The sequence below is a fragment of the Pogoniulus pusillus genome, chromosome 44 (assembly GCF_015220805.1).
Source record: "Pogoniulus pusillus isolate bPogPus1 chromosome 44, bPogPus1.pri, whole genome shotgun sequence".
NCBI lineage: Eukaryota > Metazoa > Chordata > Aves > Piciformes > Lybiidae > Pogoniulus > Pogoniulus pusillus.
This window is the reverse complement of record NC_087307.1, coordinates 1,161,351-1,182,588: the sequence shown is the minus strand read 5'-3', so window position 1 is coordinate 1,182,588 and position 21,238 is coordinate 1,161,351. Positions and strand designations below refer to the sequence as shown.

Here is a 21,238-nt window from a genome sequence, read left to right as displayed (position 1 = left end):
AGAATGGTTGGCAGAGGAAAGGAAAGCCTATTTGGTGTGCTGATCTATGGCAGGACATTGATGCACGGCTGGAGAAAATTCCAGTGAAAGTGCGGCACGTAGACGCACACACGCCTAAGAGCAGAGCTACTGAGGAACATCAACATAACCAGCAGGCAGACCAAGCTGCTAAGATTGCTCAAGTTGATACCAACTCTGAACTTGACATTGACCTTGATTGGAAACACCGAGGTGAGTTGTTCTTAGCTCGGTGGGCCCATGACTCATCTGGACATCAAGGCAGAGATGGAACATACCGATGGGCTCGTGATAGGTGAATTGACTTGTCCATGGACGCTATCACCCAAGTCATCTATGACTGTGACATTTGTGCTGCTATTAAGCAGGCTAAGCGAATCAAGCCCTTATGGTATGGTGAGAGATGGTCAAAGTACAAGTATGGTGAAGCCTGGCAGATTGACTACATCACTTTACCTCGATCTCGATCTGGCAAGCAGTATGTGCTAACGATGGTAGAAGCCAGCACTGGATGGTTGGAAACCTATCCAGTTCCACATGCTACTGCACGTAACACCATAGATGGTTTGGAGAGACAGATCTTGTGGAGACATGGAACTCCAGAGAGAATTGAGTCAGACAATGGTACTCATTTCAAGAACAATCTTGTGAAAAACTGGGCCAAAGAGCATGGTATTGAATGGATCTATCACATACCCTACTGTGCACCAGCTTCAGGGAAGATTGAGTGCTACAATGGTTTGCTGAAAACCACCCTAAAAGCCATGGGGGGTGGAACTCTGAAAAACTGGGACAAACATTTAGCAGAAGCAACCTGGTTGGTAAATAGTAGAGGTTCAGTAAACAGAGCAGGACCTGCACAATCAGATTTGGTGCAAACAGTAGACGGTGATAAAGTTCCTGTTGTACGTGAGAAGAATCTGTTAGGGAAAACTGTTTGGGTATTTTCTCCTTCGGGCGAAGGGAAACCTGTCCGAGGGGTGGTATCTGCTGAAGGTCCTGGTCATACCTACTGGGTAATGCAGGAGAATGGTGAAATCCAGTGTATTCCACAGAGAAATTTAACCTTAGCTGAGAGAGTTTAAATTCAAGCTGTTAGGAGTTTTCTGTTCTAGGTAACATCGGCGTCCAACACTGAGAGAATCTATGATAGAATCTACAGTATGTGAGCACGAACCCAATATCACCTGGGAGTCCCTGTTCTGAGCTTTTGAATCACCTATATCTGATTGAAGTGTGAACTGAACTTGTATATATTGTTTTAGTGTAAATATTGGTTTAGATTAGATTGGATAATTCTCAGCGATACTCTGAGCGAAGTAGACAGGGGTGGATTGTGCTAGTTTGAAGCAAGCTAGAATGTTTTGGTACAAGAACTAGATAACAGGCAGTGAAATCAAAACAATTGATGTCAACTTCTCTCACAGTTACGCTGAGAACTCTGGGAAGAAGAAAGACTTTTTCTCCATTTTGTTCTTCACTCTTGCTTTTGCCTTAGACCTGGTCACATCTCATTAACCTTGCTCCCACTAACCTTGCTCCCTAACCTCTTGGCTGCACCTCTTTTCTTCCTGAGAACTGGGGTAAGGTTGAGAGGGCCGGGGGGAGGTGTTGGGGTGGTTTGAGAGCCCCTCCTGGGGACTCAGGTTTCTGGGAGGGGAGTTGTGCTTCTGTATTGTTTATCCTTTGTATATTTCTGTATATAATTGTATATAAATGTATATATTGTAAATAGCTGCTTGTAAATTCTGCTAGCTGTAAATAAATTGCTTCATCTATATTCCCAGAGGCCGTCTGAGTTAGCTGGGGCAAATACAAAGTGTGGGAGGGGCGGGGTAACCCCCAAACCATCACACAGCCCTAGCCAATCAACCAGACCATGGCACCAAGTGCCTTATACAGTCTTTGCTTGAAGACCTCCAGGGACGGTGCCTCCACCACCTCCCTGGGCAGACCATTCCAATGCCAATCACTCTCTCGGCCAACAACTTCCTAACAACATCCAGCCTAGACCTGCCCTGGCACAGCTTGAGACTGTGTCCCCTTGTTCTATTGCTGGTTGCCTGGGAGAAGAGGCCACTCCCCACCTGGCTACAATGTCCCTTCAGGTAGTTGTAGACAGCAATGAGCTCTGCCCTGAGCCTCCTCTTCTCCAGGCTAAACAATCCCATCTCCCTCAGCCTCTCCTCATAGGCTTTGTATGAGCTGGTAAACATGAGAACCCGTGCTGGGAAGTGTCCTTGGACCCACCTGGGGCTCAGGAAACCAAGTAGTAAATAATGAGCAGCCCACACACAGCTGCAGGGGGTTGGGCCTGCCAGCCCCCTGGGGTGGACACAATAGGTTAACTTGATACAGGGCAACCTATCTGCACCTTACACATAACTCTGAACCAATCTGTACTGTCCACCTGTGCCAGCCCCAAACCAATCATGCAGGCCTCTTCTAAAGCAGTATATAAGCAATTGCACTGCCTTAATACAATGAACTGCGTTGGCAGCTGCTGAGTCAACTCGTCAGTGCCCGACCTCACCTCCACCAGATGACCTCAGACCACAGAGCACAATGAGGCAGAGCAGGTTGTTGTACCTCACCCATATCTATTATCAACCACCCAAGTGTGATGGCCTGATCAGGCCACAGAGACTAGCCAATCAGAATGGCACTTTGCCAATGTCATGTTAGATGACCCCAGGAGAATGGTTGATCCTTATTTGGGCAAACACAGGCCATGCACCAACAAGTCTGTGCACCTTGCTTCTCCCCAAAGCACTCTGGGTGTCTCCAGGCCTTTTGTCTTCTTTCCTGTGTTGCTGCCCACTTCAGCAGAGAGGGAAGTGGATCATGGGGTCATGTCTGGACAAGCCAGGACATCTCTTAGGCCTATATTGCCCTTCCACAACAACTGGGAATGTCCCTGTGATGTCAGAGGTGCCTGAGGAGACCAGGAGAGACACATCTTGTGTTGGAGCATTTGAGGTCACAGGTGCCTGGAACCTGGTAGGCCAGGAGGAAGCAGCTCTGCTGTGTAGGTGTTTGCAAGGTCACTTGTGACCAATCAGCTGATAGTGCAGGATCAGGCCCATGGTTGTGTGGTGCTTCTGGAGTCACTGCTGGCCTAGTATCTGACCAGACAAGATCAGGGCCATGGGGTGTGTGGTGTCTTGTGGGGTCACTGGTGCCTGAGTAGTTGCTGGGTTAGGAGCAGAACAAGAGCTACTGCAGGTGTTTGTGAGGTCACTGGTGCCTGAATAGCTGAGGGGCCAGGAGCAGGCTCAGGGCAGGTTTAGGTGCTCTGACATCAGCTGTGTCTGAGTGTTGCATAGGCCAGGAGCAGGCCCCTGGCTTGTGAATGTCCAGCTGGTGATGTCACCAGTGCTGGAGTAGCTGTTCAGGCAGGAGCAGGCACAGGGCTGCTGTGGGGGCTGCTGTCACCAACAGAACATTCAGGGATCCCTCAAAGTGTCCCCTGGGGAGAACCACCAATGGCAGCAGCTCAGCCTGTGCATGGCCCTGTGAGACAGTGAGTGCAGAGGACATGTCAGCAGAAGTCAGAGGGTGTGAGGTCACTGTCAGGACAAGTGCTGAGCATGCAGTGGGTGGCAGCAGGAGCTGTGAGGTCATGTCCCTAGTGGTGGTGTGCAGCTGTGGGGCTGGGTACAGAGCAGCCAGGAGCCACCATGTGTCACCAGGGTGGTCAGGAGCTGCCTGTGTCTGTGAGGCTAAAGGAGCATCCCCTACAGCCCTGGCTGCAGTAGTCAGGGTTGGGGTGGCTCAGGGGTACAGCAGGGATGTTCCTGGGCAGAGTGCCAGGAGGAAACCACAACTTCCTGCCTGGGTACCGCAGGGGGAGCGCAGGCAGCGCTGCGAGGTGACGTGGGCTGTGGTCTGTGCACCTGCAGCTCCAGCTCCTGATGTGCCTGTGGGGAATAACTGCCCCTTGGTGACATGCTGAGAGTCAGGCACAGGGCTGAGCCTCAGCCTGCAGGTCTGCTGCTGCCAGGGCAGGGACATGTCCCAGCCCCAGCTCCTGACAGGGACTCCCTGTGGGGCTCTGTGCAAGGGATGTGCCAGCATGGAGGCCTTGCCCTGGACAAGGATCTCTCCCAGCTGCTGCTACCAGTACAGTAGAAGCTGGAGCAAGGGCAGAGGCTGTTGCCTTCCCATCCTGACACAGACCCCACAGCAGCCCCACCTCCATGGTTCCCACAGCTCAGGAGCAGCTGGACACTTGCCCCTTGGCTTCTAGGATGAGGCCTGTGTAGGAGCTGCTGAGTGCTCCCAGTCCACACAGTGGGGTGCAAGGGGTGACAGAGCCATTTGCCCTGCACAGCCACACTGTCCCAGGACAATCCCCTGCCACAGCCTCCCTGACACCCACAGCAGGACACATCTGTCCCTCATATATGGTCATGAAGGGCGCTGGAGAAGCTCATTGGAGGGCTGGGCTGTGTCGGAGGGGAGCGAGCTGCCGATAGCGTCTGAAAAGTGCTGCTGCTTCGATTGGCTCCTCCTGCAGCTGCTTATCTGCCCCAGAGAGAGTTCAGCCTCCCGCAGAGAGAGTTCACCCTCCCAGCATATTTCTTTGTGTGAGTTGCCAGGGGCTGTGCCAGCAGGGCAGGACTCTCAGGATGGGCACAGGAGGACTCCTGCTCGCTTGGCTTCAGTGGCTCAAGCTCTGGGTGCAGCTCTTCAGGGGTAAGTGCTGCTCCCCTTGTGCCATGGCCTGAGGAAGGTGGGCACCAGCATGGCCATTGGGGAAGGCCTGGGAATGAGGTTTCTTTGCATGTGCCAGTGGGGAGAAAAGCAGAAGGTGCTGCAATCAACCAAGTGTGTGCCTTGCCCTGTGCCTGGCTGGGAGAGGGAGCTGTGGGTCTGGGGGCATAGGGCTGTACACGGTGTGCTGGGTAGGAGAGGAGAGGGTTCACTGTGCAGGGCCAGACACAGTTTGAGTTTGAGCCAGGGCAAGGGATGCTGATTTGAGATGAGGTGGCACAGGCTGTGGAGTAGGCAATGGCACTGCAGGGCTTGTGCTGGGCACCCTCTGTTCCTTGAGCCTGTGAGGAAGAGAGGGAACCTCCAATGCTCCAACAATCTAGATTGTGGAGAGCTCCTATCCTGGTGACTTAGACAAATTCTGGGTATGGGGAACCTCCAGACCTGCAGTCTGCTGCTCAGAACTCTCCTGACCATTCCCATGTCTGCGTTTGAAGGAGCTGAAGAGGTGAGGCTGGCAGATGGTGGCAGGCACTGTGCTGGGAGAGTGGAGGTGAAACACGAGGGACAGTGGGGGACTGTGTGTGATGACTACTGGGACTTGAAGGATGCTACAGTGGTTTGTAGACAGCTGCAATGTGGATCTGCTCTGGAAGCTCATTTCCGTGGAAGGTTTGGGCCAGGATCTGGTCCCATTTGGATGGATAATGTTCAGTGTGATGGCTCTGAGTCTGCCCTGTCTGACTGCACACACAATGGATGGGGTGAGAACAATTGTCGTCATAATGAGGATGTTGGAGTGACCTGTTCAGGTACATGGATGGGAGAAACCTGTCCCTCTCCCCTGTTACTGGGAAGGGGAAGGCAGCTGGCTGTGCCCTCAGGGAAACAAGGGGGCAGTGGGGAAGGGCCCAGTGTGGCTGGTGACACTGCTGAGCTGGGGCTGCCCTTGCAGCTTTCCGTGGACCCTGAGGGATTCCTGGTGGGAAGTGGCACTGCCTGACCCCCAGTGTGGCTTAGCCAACACTTGGTCAGTGTCACAGGCTAGATGGTAAATGACCACTCACTCCTGAGGCCACTCACAGCCCAGGTGTGGGCCAAATATGACCTGGCACATTTGGGTTGACCCTTGATAGAAATGAGTCTGCAAAGAAGAGCGACAGCTATAATGGGAGAGACACTGGGATCAGGCAGAAGAACAGGGTGGTCCATGGCCACATCATCCCTGTTCCAGGGGCACACCCTGGGAGTCAGCCCACAGGGATACAGCCCTCTTCAGGCAGTGCTGAGCTACTGCCCAGGCATTGCACCCTGAACCAGGCCCTGGCTACCCTGCAACAGTGGGGCCTGGGCAGTGCTTGGTGCCACTCCTTGGTTCCTGTCCTTGCACGTGGGACTTCTCTGCCTGTGTTCTTGTCCTCTCTGCACCCAGGGAAGGGGAGTTGTTAGTCTAGCAGATGCCCTCTGATCTTGGCTAAGGTCACCATTCCTGGGCACCTATAAGAGAAGGGCCTGGAGAGCAGCAGGGGCACTGTGTTTGTTAGTGACATCAAGACTCACTGGGAGTCGCAGCGGTGTTTGTGTGGCTCTCTGCTTGTGGTCTCCTTGACTTTGAGATGAGATGTGGGCATTTCAGTGTCCAAAACCTCAGGGAATTCACAGGGGTCTTTGGTTCCTCCAGGATTGGTCCAGCTGGTTGGAGGGGACAGTCCCTGCTCAGGACGGGTGGAAATCCATGATGGGAAGGAGTGGAAACCTGTCTGTGACTCAGACTTTGGTCTGAGAGCTGCCAACGTGGTCTGCAGGGAGCTGCAGTGTGGCACAGCCCTGTCTGTGCATGGGGCAGCTCAGTTTGGAGATTGGGCTGGTCCCATGTGGGACAGAGAGCTGCAGTGTGTGGGGAATGAATCTCTTCTTGCCTCCTGCCCCAGGGGATCCCCCAGGACCCAGCCCTGCAGCCATGCAGATGCTGTTGGAGTCACCTGCACACGTAAGGACTCAGGGTTTTGGGGCTGGACAGCAAGAGTGTGCTGGGGAGGGTCAGCAGGGCCTGTGCTGGTTGGGGTGTGAGGGCAGGAATGGGGATGTGGTTGCCTGCAGCCCTAAGATCAGGCAGCAGGAGGAGGAGGATGGCAGGCTGCCCCTGTGCCCTGGCCTACAGCTCTGGAGGGTGCAAGAGCGCCAAGCCACTCTTTGCATCTTTCTCCGTCCCAGAGTTGACAGGGCTCAGGCTGGTGAATGGCAGCAGAGGCTGTGAGGGGAGGGTGGAGATCCAAATGCAGGGGACCTGGGGCACCCTCTGTGACTGGCGCTGGGACCTGCTGGACGCCCACGTTCTCTGTCGTCACCTCAACTGTGGCTTTGCTGAGTCCGTTCCGGAAGGAGGCCATTTTGGGAGAGGCACAGGCCCTGTCTGGAGAGACTCCTTCCACTGTGCTGGCACTGAAGCCCAGCTGGGCCAGTGCCCCGTGAGCAGCCTGGGGGCCTCTCTGTGCTCCCATGAGCAGGACGCTGCTGTCATTTGCTCAGGTGAGCGCTGGCCAAATGCTGGCAGAGCTGCAGTCTGCCCTTGCCTGAGGCAAAGCAGGAGAGCTGCAAGGGCCTGCAGTGGTGCCAGAGCCTGGAGATGTGGCACAGGGTGCTGGGTTCGTGGGTGTCCCCAAGGGCTGCTGCAGGGCTGCTCTCCCCAGGCCCAGCTGGCTCCGGTTCCCTGCGGCTGGTGGGTGGAGGGAGCCGCTGCGATGGACGAGTGGAGATCTTGCGGCGTGGGACGTGGGGCAGGGTCCTGGCAGAGCAGTGGCACCTGCAGGAGGCCAGCGTGGTGTGCCGGCAGCTGCGGTGCGGAGAGGCAGAGGCAGCCTACACCCTGCCCAAGGCTGAGAGAGGGCAGGGCCCCGTGGGGCTGCGAGGGGTGCGGTGTGCAGGGCACGAGGCCAGCCTGCAGCTCTGCAACACCTCCCTGCCCCAGAGTGTGCTGTCAGCAGGCATTGCAGAGGATGTGGGGGTCTCTTGCAGTGGTGAGTGGCACTGCCAGGGCCCCCAGGCTGTGTGCTGGCTGGGCAGCAGCCCCTGACAGCAGCTGGGGCTTCTTCCTGCTGCAGGGAGCCGGCAGGTGAGGCTGGCAGAGGGCCGCGGGCGCTGCGAGGGCCGAGTGGAGATCTACTCCCAGGGCAGCTGGGGCAGCGTCTGCGATGACAGCTGGGACCTGGCCGATGCCAGCGTCGTTTGCCAGCAGCTGGGCTGCGGAGGGGCGCTGCAGGCGGTTGGCTCCGCTGGCTTTGGGGCAGGCTCTGGGCACATCTGGCTGGATGGGGTCAACTGCTCCGGGGCCGAAGCTGCTCTCTGGGAGTGCCCGGCAGGGCCCTGGGGGCAGCACGATTGTGGGCACAAAGAGGACGCCGGAGTCATCTGCTCAGGTGTGTGCTGGGAGCTGTGCTGGGAGCACAATGCCTGGGCACGCTGGGAAGGGGCAGAGCAATGGACAAGGCTGTTCCTGCTGCCTCTGTACTACTGCCCAAGCCAAGCCTGAGGATGCCAATGCACTCAGGTGTCCCCTCACTGCCACTGGGTAACCTGATGAGATCAGCTGTCCTCAAGGCTCAGCAGGGAGTGCAGGGTTGCCTGTTCTTCAGGCTCCTTTGCTTGGCTGTGTCTGAAAGGGGGCCATATTAGCAGTGATTTTGTCTGGCTGAGGGCCTGGGAGCTGCAGGGGTGTCCCTGCTCCCACAGCCCCAGACCAGCCTGGTCCCATCTGAGCCCTTTCCTCCCAGAGTTTGTGGCCCTGAGGCTGGAGAACAGCAGCAACTGCTCCGGGCGCCTGCAGGTGTTCTACAATGGCACCTGGGGCAATGTCTGCTCCAACTCAATGACTCCCAGAACTGTCTCACTGGCATGCAAGGAGCTGGGTTGTGAGGACAGAGGATACCTGGATGCAAACCTGCCCTCTGCTAGAGTGACTGCTGCTGCCTGGCTGGATCGAGTGCAGTGTGGGGAGAGAAACAGCTCCTTCTGGCAGTGTCCCTCTGCTCCCTGGCACCTGCACTCTTGTGAAGACCTGAGAGAAGAGACCCACATCATCTGCCATGGTAATTCTGAGCTAGATGGGCACCAGCATGCCCCCCAAATCGTGCTCCCAGCTGTCTTCAGCCAAGCACAAAGACAGGGCCAAGAGAGACCCTTGATGTGTCATACCCTTCTGCTGCTTGTAGCAAAGTGGGGCTTTAGCTCCCAGAGCCCCACACCTTCCCCATGTCATCCCAACTGGGGTCCTGCACTCCGACCCCAACCTGGGCAAGGCAAAGTTGTCTCCAGTCAGGGTCTCAGAAGACACCAGACATAATTATGAATAAAATCCATGAGCACACTCCCACTGCTCTGGGAATCAGGGGATCCACACTGCTGTGTGTCCCCACTGAGAGAACAAACATTTAGTTACTGCCATGAGGGGAAAATCAGGGTGAGACAGAAGCAGAAGTTCTTGTGCTGGGCAACCTCAGTTCTTTGCAGCCTGTGAGCAGGAGAGGGAACATCCGATGCTTCAAGGGCAATGCAGACTGTGGAGGGCTCCTACACTGGAGCCTGACAAATGCTGTGCAGGATGGACCTCCAGACCTGCAGTCTGCTGCTCAGAACTCTCCTGACCATTCCCATGTCTGTGTTTGAAGGAGCTGCAGAGGTGAGGCTGGCAGATGGCGGCAGGCACTGTGCTGGGAGAGTGGAGGTGAAACACGAGGGACAGTGGGGGACTGTGTGTGGTGACCACTGGGACATGAAGGATGCTGCAGTGGTTTGTAGGCAGCTGCAATGTGGATCTGCTCTGAAAGCTCATTCAAATGCACACTTTGAGCCAGGATCTGGCCCCATTTGGATGGATGATGTTGAGTGTGATGGCTCCGAGTCTGCCCTGTCTGACTGCACACACAATGGATGGGGTGAGAACGACTGTGGCCATCGTTGGGATGTTGGAGTGACCTGTTCAGGTACATGGATGGGAGGAGCCTGTCCCTCTCCCCTGTTACTGGGAAGGGGGAAGGCAGCTGGCTGTGCCCTCAGGGAAACAAGGGGGCAGTGGAGAAGGGCCCAGTGTGGCTGGTGACACTGCTGAGCTGGGGCTGTCCTTGCAGCTTTCCGTTCATCCTGAGGGATTCCTGGTGGGAGGTGGCACTGCCTGACCCCCAGTGTGGCTCAGCCCACCTTTGGTCAGTGCCAGGGGCTGGGAGATGAATGCCCACTTAGTCCTGCAGTCAGTTTTATCTCCTGTTCTCACAGCAGCTATCTGGCACTACCAAAGACTTGATCTATCCATGCCAGAGGTATCAAGGGCAGCTTCTATGGGCACCCACAGCCCAGGGATGGGCACAAGATCTCCTGGGACATTTGCCTTGTCCTCTAATAGAAATGAGTCCCCAAAGCAGAGCTGCTACTAAGAAGAGAGGCTCACAGGACTCAGGCAGAAGAGTAGGGTGGTTCATGGCCACATCATCCCTCTTCCTGGGGCACTCCCTGGGAGCCAGCCCACAGGGATATGACCCTTTTCAGTCACTGCTGAGCTGATGCCCAGGCTATGCTCTCTGGTGCAGCCCCAGAGAGCCCCAGCACTTGCTGCCTGTCCTTGCTGCCTGTCCTTGCAATGGAGACTCCTTTGCCTGCCTCCTTGCCCTCTGACCACCCAGTGATAGGAATGTGTCAGGCTGGCACTGCACCTTGGCCACATATGAAGATCCTATTCCTGGGCACTTATTGTAGTTATGGTTGTAGATCGGCAGGACAGATCCCGGTTTGTTTGTGCCATCAAGACCCGCTGGGAGTTGCTGGGATGCCTGTGTGACTCTACTCGTGGTCTCCTTGCTATGAGACAGGATGTGAGCATCTCAGCATCCAAAATATCAGGGAATTCACAGGGGTCTTTGGTTCCTCCAGGATTGGTCCAGCTGGTTGGAGGGGACAGTCCCTGCGCAGGACGTGTGGAGATCAATGATGGGAAGGAGTGGAAACCTGTCTGTGACTCAGACTTTGGTCTGAGAGCTGCCAACGTGGTCTGCAGGGAGCTGCAGTGTGGCACAGCCCTGTCTGTGCATGGGGCAGCTCAGTTTGGAGATTGGGCTGGTCCCATGTGGGACAGAGAGCTGCAGTGTGTGGGGAATGAATCTCTTCTTGCCTCCTGCCCCAGGGGATCCCCCAGGACCCAGCCCTGCAGCCATGCAGATGCTGTTGGAGTCACCTGCACACGTAAGGACTCAGGGTTTTGGGGTTGGACAGCAAGAGTGTGCTGGGGAGGGTCAGCAGGGCCTGTGCTGGTTGGGGTGCGAGGGCAGGAGTAGGGATGTGGTTGCCTGCAGCCCTAAGATCAGGCAGCAGGAGGAGGAGGATGGCAGGCTGCCCCTGTGCCCTGGCCTGCAGCTCTGGAGGGTGCAAGAGCGCCAAGACACCTTTTCTATCCTTCTTTGTCCCTGATATCACAGAATACAGGCTGGTGAATGGCAGCAGAGGCTGTGAGGGGAGGGTGGAGATCCAAGTGCAGGGGACCTGGGGCACCCTCTGTGACTGGCGCTGGGACCTGCTGGACGCCCATGTTCTCTGTCGTCACCTCAACTGTGGCTTTGCTGAGTCCGTTCCGGAAGGAGGCCATTTTGGGAGAGGCACAGGCCCTGTCTGGAGAGACTCCTTCCACTGTGCTGGCACTGAAGCCCAGCTGGGCCAGTGCCCCGTGAGCAGCCTGGGGGCCTCTCTGTGCTCCCATGAGCAGGACGCTGCTGTCATTTGCTCAGGTGAGCGCTGGCCAAATGCTGGCAGAGCTGCAGTCTGCCCTTGCCTGAGGCAGAGCAGGAGAGCTCCAAGGGCCTGCAGTGGTGCCAGAGCCTGCAGAGCTGCTGCAGGGCTGCTCTCCCCAGGCCCAGCTGGCTCCGGTTCCCTGCGGCTGGTGGGTGGAGGGAGCCGCTGCGATGGACGAGTGGAGATCTTGCAGCGTGGGACGTGGGGCAGGGTCCTGGCAGAGCAGTGGCACCTGCAGGAGGCCAGCGTGGTGTGCCGGCAGCTGCGGTGCGGAGAGGCAGAGGCAGCCTACACCCTGCCCAAGGCTGAGAGAGGGCAGGGCCCCGTGGGGCTGCGAGGGGTGCGGTGTGCAGGGCACGAGGCCAGCCTGCAGCTCTGCAACACCTCCCTGCCCCAGAGCCTGCTGGCAGCAGGCATTGCAGAGGATGTGGGGGTCTCTTGCAGTGGTGAGTGGCACTGCCAGGGCCCCCAGGCTGTGTGCTGGCTGGGCAGCAGCCCCTGACAGCAGCTGGGGCTTCTTCCTGCTGCAGGCAGCCGGCAGGTGCGGCTGGCAGAGGGCCGCGGGCGCTGCGAGGGCAGAGTGGAGATCTACTCCCAGGGCAGCTGGGGCAGCATCTGCGATGACAGCTGGGACCTGGCCGATGCCAGCGTCGTTTGCCAGCAGCTGGGCTGCGGAGGGGCGCTGCAGGCGGTTGGCTCCGCTGGCTTCGGGGCAGGCTCTGGGCACATCTGGCTGGATGGGGTCAACTGCTCCGGGGCCGAAGCTGCTCTCTGGGAGTGCCCGGCAGGGCCCTGGGGGCAGCACGACTGCGGGCACAAAGAGGACGCCGGAGTCATCTGCTCAGGTGTGTGCTGGGAGCTGTGCTGGGAGCACAGTGCCTGGGCAGGCTGGGAAGGGGCAGAGCAATGAACAAGGCTGTTCCTGCTGCCTCTGTACTACTGCCCAAGCCAAGCCTGAGGATGCCAATGCACTCAGGTGTCCCCTCACTGCCACTGGGTAACCTGATGAGATCAGCTGTCCTCAAGGCTCAGCAGGGAGTGCAGGGTTGCCTGTTCTTCAGGCTCCTTTGCTTGGCTGTGTCTGAAAGGGGGCCATATTAGCAGTGATTTTGTCTGGCTGAGGGCCTGGGAGCTGCAGGGGTGTCCCTGCTCCCACAGCCCCAGACCAGCCTGGTCCCATCTGAGCCCTTTCCTCCCAGAGTTCGTGGCCCTGAGGCTGGAGAACAGCAGCAACTGCTCCGGGCGCCTGCAGGTGTTCTACAATGGCACCTGGGGCAATGTCTGCTCCAACTCAATGACTCCCAGAACTGTCTCACTGGCATGCAAGGAGCTGGGCTGTGGGGACAGAGGGGACCTGGATACAAACCTGCCCGCTGCTAGAGTGACTGCTGCTGCCTGGCTGGATCGAGTGCAGTGTGGGGAGAGAAACAGCTCCTTCTGGCAGTGTCCCTCTGCTCCCTGGCACCTGCACTCTTGTGAAGACCTGAGAGATGAGACCCACATTATCTGCCATGGTAATTCTGAGCTAGATGGGCATCAGCATGCCCCTAGATCTTGCTCCCAGCTGGCTCCCGCCAAGCACAAAGACAGGGCCCAGATGGATCCTGTACCTGCCATACCTTCTGCTGCTCACATCAAAAGGGAGATTGCAGCTTTCAGACCCCCACATCTTCCCCAGCAGGCCCCAGCTGGGTTCCCAGCAGCAATGAGTGAGGCTGAGATGTCTCCAGTGAAGGTGTAATTAGAGACCAGAAGGTCTGAGGGAAAGCCATGGGCAGCCTCCCAGTGCTCTGGGAATCAGGCTCCACACTGCTGTATGCCGCCACTGAGTGAAACAGGTTTAGTTACTGCCATGAGGGAAAAGGCAGGGGGAGGCAGAAGCAGAGCTCAGCCTCACTCTCAGCTGCACCCCCCCTGTCCAGCAGCCCTTCCACTGCAGCATTTCCTTCTGCAGGGAAACGACCAGAAGTGTCTGCAGATCTCTCAGCCCCATGCCCAGACTCCAGGAACTGCACAGGTAGCTGCTCCTCTGCACACCCCTGTCAGCCGGCAGGGCTCTGCCTGCTCTCCTGCTGCCCTGGCAGGGCTCTGCCTTCTCCAGCCAGGGAGAAGATTCGTGCCGTGGGAGGGCAGCACAGGTGCTCAGGCAGAGTGGAGGTCTGGCTGCACGGCTCCTGGGGCACGGTGTGCGACGACTCCTGGGACAGGCAGGATGCCCAGGTGGCATGCAGGCAGCTGGGCTGTGGCCCTGTGCTGTCTGCCCCGGGGGAGGCTGCCTTTGGGGAGGGGACAGGCCCCATCTGGCTGGAGCAGGTGGAGTGCCAGGGCACAGAGCCATCTCTGCAGGAGTGCTGGGCCCGGCCTGGGGACAGCGGTGTCTGCCGGCACAAGGAGGATGCTGCTGTGAGCTGCTCAGGTGAGTGAGGGGCAGGGAGCCCTCTCTGGGCTAGGGGCAAGGAGCTGGGAAACCATTTTCCCCGTTGGGTGCCTTCATGGCCCCAGAGAGAGCAAGGCCATGGCAGCCTGGTGCCAAGTGGGCAGCAGCTGCTGCCTGGCTGGATGTTCTCCAGCCTCTGTGAGCAGAGCCCTGCAGCCCCCGGGCAGTTCCTGCACTGACTGTGCCATCTGAGCACAAGCTGGAGCAGAGCCCTGTGCTGTGTGCTGGGCAGCCTGAGCAGCCCCACAGGAGGGGCAGTTCTGTTGGCATGTGGCAGGACTGTTCCCACCTGCACACAGTGTGTCAGAGAGGAGGCTCCCTGCTCCCTGCACAAGCACCCTCTCAGGCCAGCTCTCCTTCTCCTCCCCTGCAGATGCACCCAGCACAGAAGCACCAACCCCCCGAGCAGGTAACCTCTCCTCCCTGCCAGGGCAGCATCTGCCCAGGGCCAGGCTCTGACCCACAGCAGAGGGAATTGGCTCCTTTCTGGGGGGTGAAATCTCCAAAGATGGCATTGGGGCAGTGGTGTGGGGCTGGGCAGGGCTGTCTCTTCCCCTCTAGGGTGAGAGCTTTCCCTTTGCTCACCCCTGCAGTTGTCTGCACACAGTGTAGTGGGTTAAGCACTGGGGTGTGCTGGCCACACATTGTCCTTGGCCTGCTGCTGCCCTTGCTCTGCTGCTGCCCATGCAGGTGCCCCTGGGGGCCGTCGGACCAGCAGCAGCAGTGTCTCAGTGCCTGTCATCATCTGCATCCTCCTGGGAGCCCTTCTCTGCCTGCTCCTGGCCCTCCTGGCTGGACAAGTGCAAAGTGCCAGGCCTGGGCGCAGAGGTTGGTGCTTCCCCCGTGGTGCCAGGGCAAGACGCCTCCTGAAAGGCCAAGGGTGCTCTGGTGGGGCACTGAGTGCATGGGCAGTGCTAGGGACCAGTGTGCATGGTGCTGGCTGCCCAGGTGCTTGTGCAGATCCCTGGAGCAGAGAGGGAGCAGCAGCAGGGGCAGAGAACAGGTGGGAGCTTGCCCCAGCACCAGGGACCTAACCCAGGAGCCAGAGGGGCACAAGGGCTGTGCCTGGGGGGAAGGTGCAAGGCTGTTGCTGCCTCAGGTCACCTCCTTGGGGACACTGCCAGCACTGAGGAAGTGCCAGTGGTGGCAGAACTCTACAGCAGTGCTCTTCTGTGATGGCAGCCCTGGGCTGTCCCAGGGCAAGAGAGCTGGAGGAGCAGAGTGGGGTCCTGAGCCTGCCTGCCTGTTCCTCTGCTAACCCTGGCTCTGTCCCCAGCTGCCCAGGCTCCTTGGGAGCCCTTCCCTGAGGCTGTGTATGAGGAGATTGGCTACAGCACAGCGTGGGAGAAGCAGGAGAGGTTCAGTGACTCAGGTGGGTCTGTGTCCATCATGGAGGACACATCTCCAGGGCTCTTTGCCCTCACCCCTCCACTTACAGATGACTCCTCTATGCCCCTGGCCCATGGTGCCTGCAGTGCAAGGGCTGCCAGGTCAGTGGGAAGAGGAGGCAGAAGCTGTGCCTGGAAAAGAAGGTTCCTCCTCACCACTTCTGCCTGTCCTAACCAGGGACAACCTCTCTCTGCCTGTCCCTGCAGCCTGGGTGACACCTGAGGGCTGAGACAAGAGGCTGTCTCAGAGTAGCTGTGGGGCCCCTCTGAGATTGGGTTTGTCCTCAGGCATCAGGGTGAGCCCTGAGCCTTTCTCCTCACTTAGCCCTGGCTCAAAGGCTCCCACATCCCCAGCAGCACTGACCACAAGCCAGGTCAGAAGAGAGCACTCCCATGACACCTCCTGCATCTCTCTACAGGCTCCTATTCAGAGGGGTCTTTGGCCAAGCTGCAGCCCAAGCCTGGTGACAGAGAGGAGGAGGAGAATGGCCTGGAGTCAACAGCAGGTAACAGGGGGCAGGGGGGGGTTGGTGTCTGCTCCCTGCAGGCAGGTGAAGAGCAGTGGTGTCTATGAGTGTCATCACAGGAGCTGGGCAGGACATGGGCAGGGCTGCCTTCTGGTGCTGCCAACACCAATGCCTGAGCCCCAAATCTCTGCACACTTCCTCCTGTCCCCTGCTCAGCAGGATCTGTCTTCCACCTGATACCAGCACCTCTCTCTTTCCAGATGTCTCTGTGCTGGCTGGAGGTGACCCACTGGATGGCTATGATGATGCCAGGGACATTGCTAACCCTGGGCAGGAGCCTGTGTTTAGACAGGGAGCCAGGGAAATGCCCAAGGAACCAGAAGAAGGATCAGGACCCAGAGATGCTCCTGGAGGTGAGAGGGCAAAGGATTGCTGCTGGTTCCTGGAGTGCCATTCCTGGTGCCAGGTGAATCACCACCAGGCTGAGAGCCCAAGGGGAAAGATGTCCTAGGATTTCTCCTCAGGATCTGGGTTTGGTACTGGGAGCTGAAAGTCTCAGAACTGCTAAGAGGAAGGGAGGAAGATTGTTATTGTTTAAGCTTCCTGGAGTCCAAAAGCCCAAGAGAACAAAATTTAGGATGCCTCCCTCTCCCCATAGGAAAAAATGAGGTACAAGAGTTAAAGGCATGAAGCACCCAAAGAAACAGACTCAAAATTGATCTGGAAGTTGAAGAGAAAACTTCAGCAGTGACTAAAAGGGTGACCTAGGAGAGGGGAAGGCAGCAGACAAAGGTGTGCTCAAGCCCAGGCTGGGTGGCAGTGGATTCTGCAGCTGGAGCTGGATTGCCCCTTGGATTCAGGAGGCAGCTGGGCTGGCCACGTGCTTAGCTGGTCTCGTGGTTAGCAGAGGCAGCTGCAGCAAGGAAGATGTTGCAAAGTTGAAGGCAGGAAGTAGGAAAGAGGAGGAAGCTCATCTGCCTCTTCAATGGGGTCTTGGAAAGGAATTGGGAGTGGGATCAAGGTTGGCCTGGGTGGTCCTCCCCACGGGAGGGGCCAGGGACACCTGGGTTCAGGTTTTCAAACTCCACCTCTCACCCCAGAGGGGCTTAACCTGGAACAAAGTTGATGCCCAGAACATGAGGGGCATCCTTGTGGGCAATGTGCAGTGTCTGCCTTGCTGCTTGCAGGGGCAAACCTGTGCTGACAGAGGGCCCTGCAGCTGGGGCAAGTGCCTGGGCCCTGTCCATGCACAGCACAGCTCAGGCTGTGAGGATGCTGAAGAGCTTTCTGCTGCACATGCCCCTGAGGACACATGGGGGTGAGAGCACAGCTCAGGGCACAAGGCCCCCTGAGCCCTCAGCCAGTAGAGCCCATCCCTGCCATGGGGCTGGCTGCAGCTGGGAGGGAGGAGAGCTCTGTGCATCTGGGAGAGACACAGGCACCAGGAGCTGGCTCCCATTCCTAGCAGCAGCAGCAACAGCAGCAGCAGCCAGGCAGTGTCTCTGCTTTTCCTCCCCCACTTTGATGCCTCCACAGTGGTTCCCCTGTCCACTGCTCAGCAGGATGTGTCCCCTCGCTGTCACCAGCTGCTCTCTCCTTCCAGATGGCTCAGTCCTGGCTGGAGGTGACCCAGTGGATGGCTACGATGATGCCAGGGAGATGTCTGCCCCTGCACAGGATCCTGTGTTTAGACAGGGAGACAGGGAAATTCCCAGGGAGCCAGAGGAAGGATCAGGACCCAGAGATGCATCTGGAGGTGAGAGGGGAAGAGATTGCTGCTGGATCCTGGGGAGCCACCCCTGGTTCCAGGGGGAATCGTTGCCAGGCTGAGAGCCCATGGAGAAAGAGGTTCCAGGTTCCTCATTGAGATCTGGATGTGGGAGAGGGAGCTGAAAGTCTTAGAATTGCAAGGACAAAGGGAGAAATCTGATGCCCACAAGAGGGACCCCCCTTTGGCTAATGTCCAGTTGCTGTCTTGCTGCTTGCAGGGGCAAACCTGCGCTCACAGAGCAGTGCTGAGGGCCCTGGAGCTGGGGCAGATGCTGAGGGCCCTGGAGCTGGGGCAGATGCCTGTGCCCTGTCCCTGCAGAGCACAGGCTATGATGATGCTGAAGAGCTGCCTGCTGCACATCCCCCTGAGGACACATGGGGGCGACAGCACAGCTCCCTGAGCCCTCAGCCAGCAGAGCCCATCCCTGCCATGAGGCTAAGAGAGATCTGAAGCAGGAGAGCTCTGTGCATGTGGGTGAGACACAGGCACCAGGAACCAGTTGCTACTGCCAGGAGCAGCAGAAGCATCAGGGCAATGCTTCTGCTTTTCCTCCCCCACTCTGATGCCTCCACACTGGTTCTGATTAAAAGGCTTTGAAGATTGTCCCAGAGCTGCTGCTGTCTGCCTGCGGGGTGGGCGGTGGAGCTGGGTGCCTGCCTGAGCTACCTGGGAGCAGTAGAGCACAAAGACCTGGTGGTGGGAAAGGGACACATGTGGGGACAGCAGGCTCAGGGTCAAGCTGCAGGGCCATGAGAGGCCTCTGGTCCCCAGGCACTGTTCCTGCTGGCAGAGATATTTCCATCCTGCCAGTCACAGGTCCCAGCACAGGAGGGGATGGGAACTGGAGACAGCCCAATATGAGCTAAGCTATCCAAGCTCCCATTCCTTATTAAGAGCATCAGGCTCCAAGTGACAAAGCAGATACTTTCAGTTAGGGTGAGAAGTGTGAACCACACACAGCATACAAGTGATGCTTTTCCTTATCATTTAGGTGCATCTAACCATTTGAATATGCAGAATCTTCCCTACTTGCAGTTACTGCAAAAGCATTTTTAGTGCACCTAAGCACTGGAATTTCCATATTCCTCCCAATTCCCTCCTGCTTTGCTCACAGCCCCACAGATGCTGTTTATCAGAAGGCTCAAGGACAAATTCCTCTGAGCTTCTTCACACACAGCACTGTGGTTTACTGCAGTCCCAATACACTCAGAGCTCACATCCAAGGCTTGATGGTACACGCTTCTAGGGGCTTGTGCCCCCCCCATTTTCCAGCCAGTTCCCAACAGAGAGAGAGCAAGGACATGTATAAGCCTATTTTGGCCTGTTTAGGCCTACCACAACACAGCAATTGAACATGCAGGAAATGTGAAGGCACAAAGCATGAGAAACCTCACCACGATTCAGTGTATGAATCCAGCCCCACCTGCAAGCCACAGATTCTGGGACCACCACACCTTGACTACACCCAGAGACAAAGCCTCACAGTGCAGCAGCCCCCAGCCACAGGCAGGTAACACTCACAGAGCATCCTGATGGAATCTGAAAGGGAAATCACAATATCACAGTATCACAGTATCATCAGGGTTGGAAGAGACCTCACAGATCATCAAGTCCAACCCTAATCCCTGGGAAAAGCCCCAAACAGCAAAAAGCTGCTAACTCAGCTGAGAGCACACATGAGAAGCAGCACAAAGAAAGCTGTGAGGCAGCACCGCATGGCAGAAGGAAAGTGTGTGTCAGAAATGTGTCTCCAGCTGCTTCTGAATCTGGAAGCCAGCATTCCCATAGGGAACAGGAAAGTCATCACAGCAGAAGGATCCACACTCGAGATTCCAGCTGCTCTGCTGACAGCAATGACAAGCTCCAGAGATACCATAAATGGTTTCACCCACCAAGAAAATATTTGTGGAGAGATTTTTGCTAACAGGACATGAAGTGGTAAACATGAGCAGCCTGGGCTGGAAAGTGTCTTGAGTCCATTTTGGGCTTAAGATACCAGTCGCTGGGTAGCAGCCCCCACATGCAGCTGCAGAGGGTGGAGTCCCGGCTGCCTGTGGTCAGAGTTAGCCAGCCCAAGGGGGCTGGGTTAGCCATCCTAGAGACTGACCCCTCAGAATGTTATTGTGTATCACCCTATCCATGCCATGCTTGCAACCCTGGGCCAACCAGAGCTATTCACATGTGCCAATCCTAACCTCAGTTAGTTGTGCACACCTATTGCAAGAAAGCATAGAAGTCACTGCAACATGGAAATAAACAGAGAATGACCATCTGACCATAGTGGTGACCCAAGAGTCATTTTACCCAGGTGCTCCACCAGCAAATGGCACCTGAACAGTGAAACAGGCATTCAGGTAAGACCGAGGCAGGCCGGCAATGGGAAGGACCGAGTTCAAGAGGGCCGGGGTTGGTAAATGTGCCGACCACTCTGTGGACGTTTTCTTATTGAAAAATAATGTCAGCTGGTGACACGGACTGGAGAGCATTGCCCAAGGAAGGGGGGCAATAGCTGGATGCTCAGGGCCACAGCTGAGCACTCCGAATGATAGAGGTAAGGCTGTGCGGAGGATGCAGCACTCTTGTGCTGGCATGTATACTCTCTAAGAGAGGTGTTCTGTCAGACATGAAAAAGCTCTGAGAGCTGCTGACCTGGGCGTGAGTGCAGGGTCATATGTCTGAGCCTCTCATGATCTTTGAGCCAGAAGCTTGGTGGGAGGTCAGAGACGCACAGTAGGATGCAGTTGTTACTGAAGGCATGGACTCTAAAATATCTTAAGAGCTGGCACGCTGTGCTACGTACGTTACTAGAAATGAAAGCCGAAAGAAGCATTGCTATGGCGGCTTCACGTTCACTTCTGGCAGTTCCGGCCACTACTGGAAGTTCCAAAGCAAGTGCAGTGCCAGCTTCCGCTCCTGCACCCACCCCAAGCACTCTGTCGATGCCAGTGGCAGAGAAAGGGAGTTCCATAGCTCAGGTTTTCAGACTCAGCTGTGCCACCCCAGCCAAGGGCATGACCGGGAAAACTGCCAACTCTATAGCGGAATTGAAAAAGAGTGTGGAACACGATCCTGGTGGACTGCCATATTGCCAGCCATGAGCCCTGCCTCCACCCCCCTCGACTGGGGATTTGCCCCCTAGAATGATCATTGACATCCCTGAGTCTGACGATGGTGCTGCAGCCAGAGGGGTGTGCTCTCAAGGCTCGACGTGCGTTAGCGGCCATCAGTCGCCCACGGTTGCTGCTGATGATACAAAGCAGTCTCTAGAACAGGTGGTTAAAATGTTAGAAAAATGGACACCCGAACGTGCAAAACAACAGGACCAAGACTGGCAGCAATTTGCTTTTACAGTACCATCTGTGAATAAAGTCGAACCTGCGAGCCACTATCAGTGGGCAGTCTTGCCCAAAGGAATGAAGAACTCACCAACCCTCTGCCAGTTGTTTGTTGTCAGAGCACTGCAACCCTTGAGAAACAAATTGGGCATGTACAAGTGTCTATCCCTATATGGACAACTTTCTTTTCTGTCGTTCATGTCTGTTTATGCCTGCAGACTTGAAAATGATAGAGGGAGTCTACAAAAGAAGCGGTCTGAATATTGCCCCAGAAAAGATACAGCAGCAGAGCCCTTGGAACGATTTGGGCTGGAAAATCACTGAGGCCACAATCA

The 21,238-nt window shown here is 56.7% G+C and overlaps 1 protein-coding gene, 2 long non-coding RNA genes and 1 pseudogene across 3 annotated transcripts in view; 3 read left to right on the top strand and 1 right to left on the bottom strand.

Annotated features, from left to right (window-relative positions):
- LOC135192796 (deleted in malignant brain tumors 1 protein-like) overlaps nucleotides 1-21,238 on the bottom strand; it is a 157,323-nt gene that overhangs the window by 65,461 nt on the left and 70,624 nt on the right.
- LOC135192820 (deleted in malignant brain tumors 1 protein-like) overlaps nucleotides 6,864-21,238 on the top strand; it is a 28,330-nt pseudogene continuing 13,955 nt past the window's right edge.
- Nucleotides 13,459-14,751, top strand: LOC135192809 (uncharacterized). Its single transcript, XR_010309035.1, has 4 exons — nucleotides 13,459-13,522; nucleotides 13,607-13,921; nucleotides 14,316-14,351; nucleotides 14,633-14,751. It is a non-coding gene; the product is annotated as an uncharacterized LOC135192809 (long non-coding RNA).
- LOC135192810 (uncharacterized) lies at nucleotides 15,223-16,179 on the top strand. The gene is made up of 3 exons (XR_010309036.1): nucleotides 15,223-15,314; nucleotides 15,750-15,836; nucleotides 16,058-16,179. It is a non-coding gene; the product is annotated as an uncharacterized LOC135192810 (long non-coding RNA).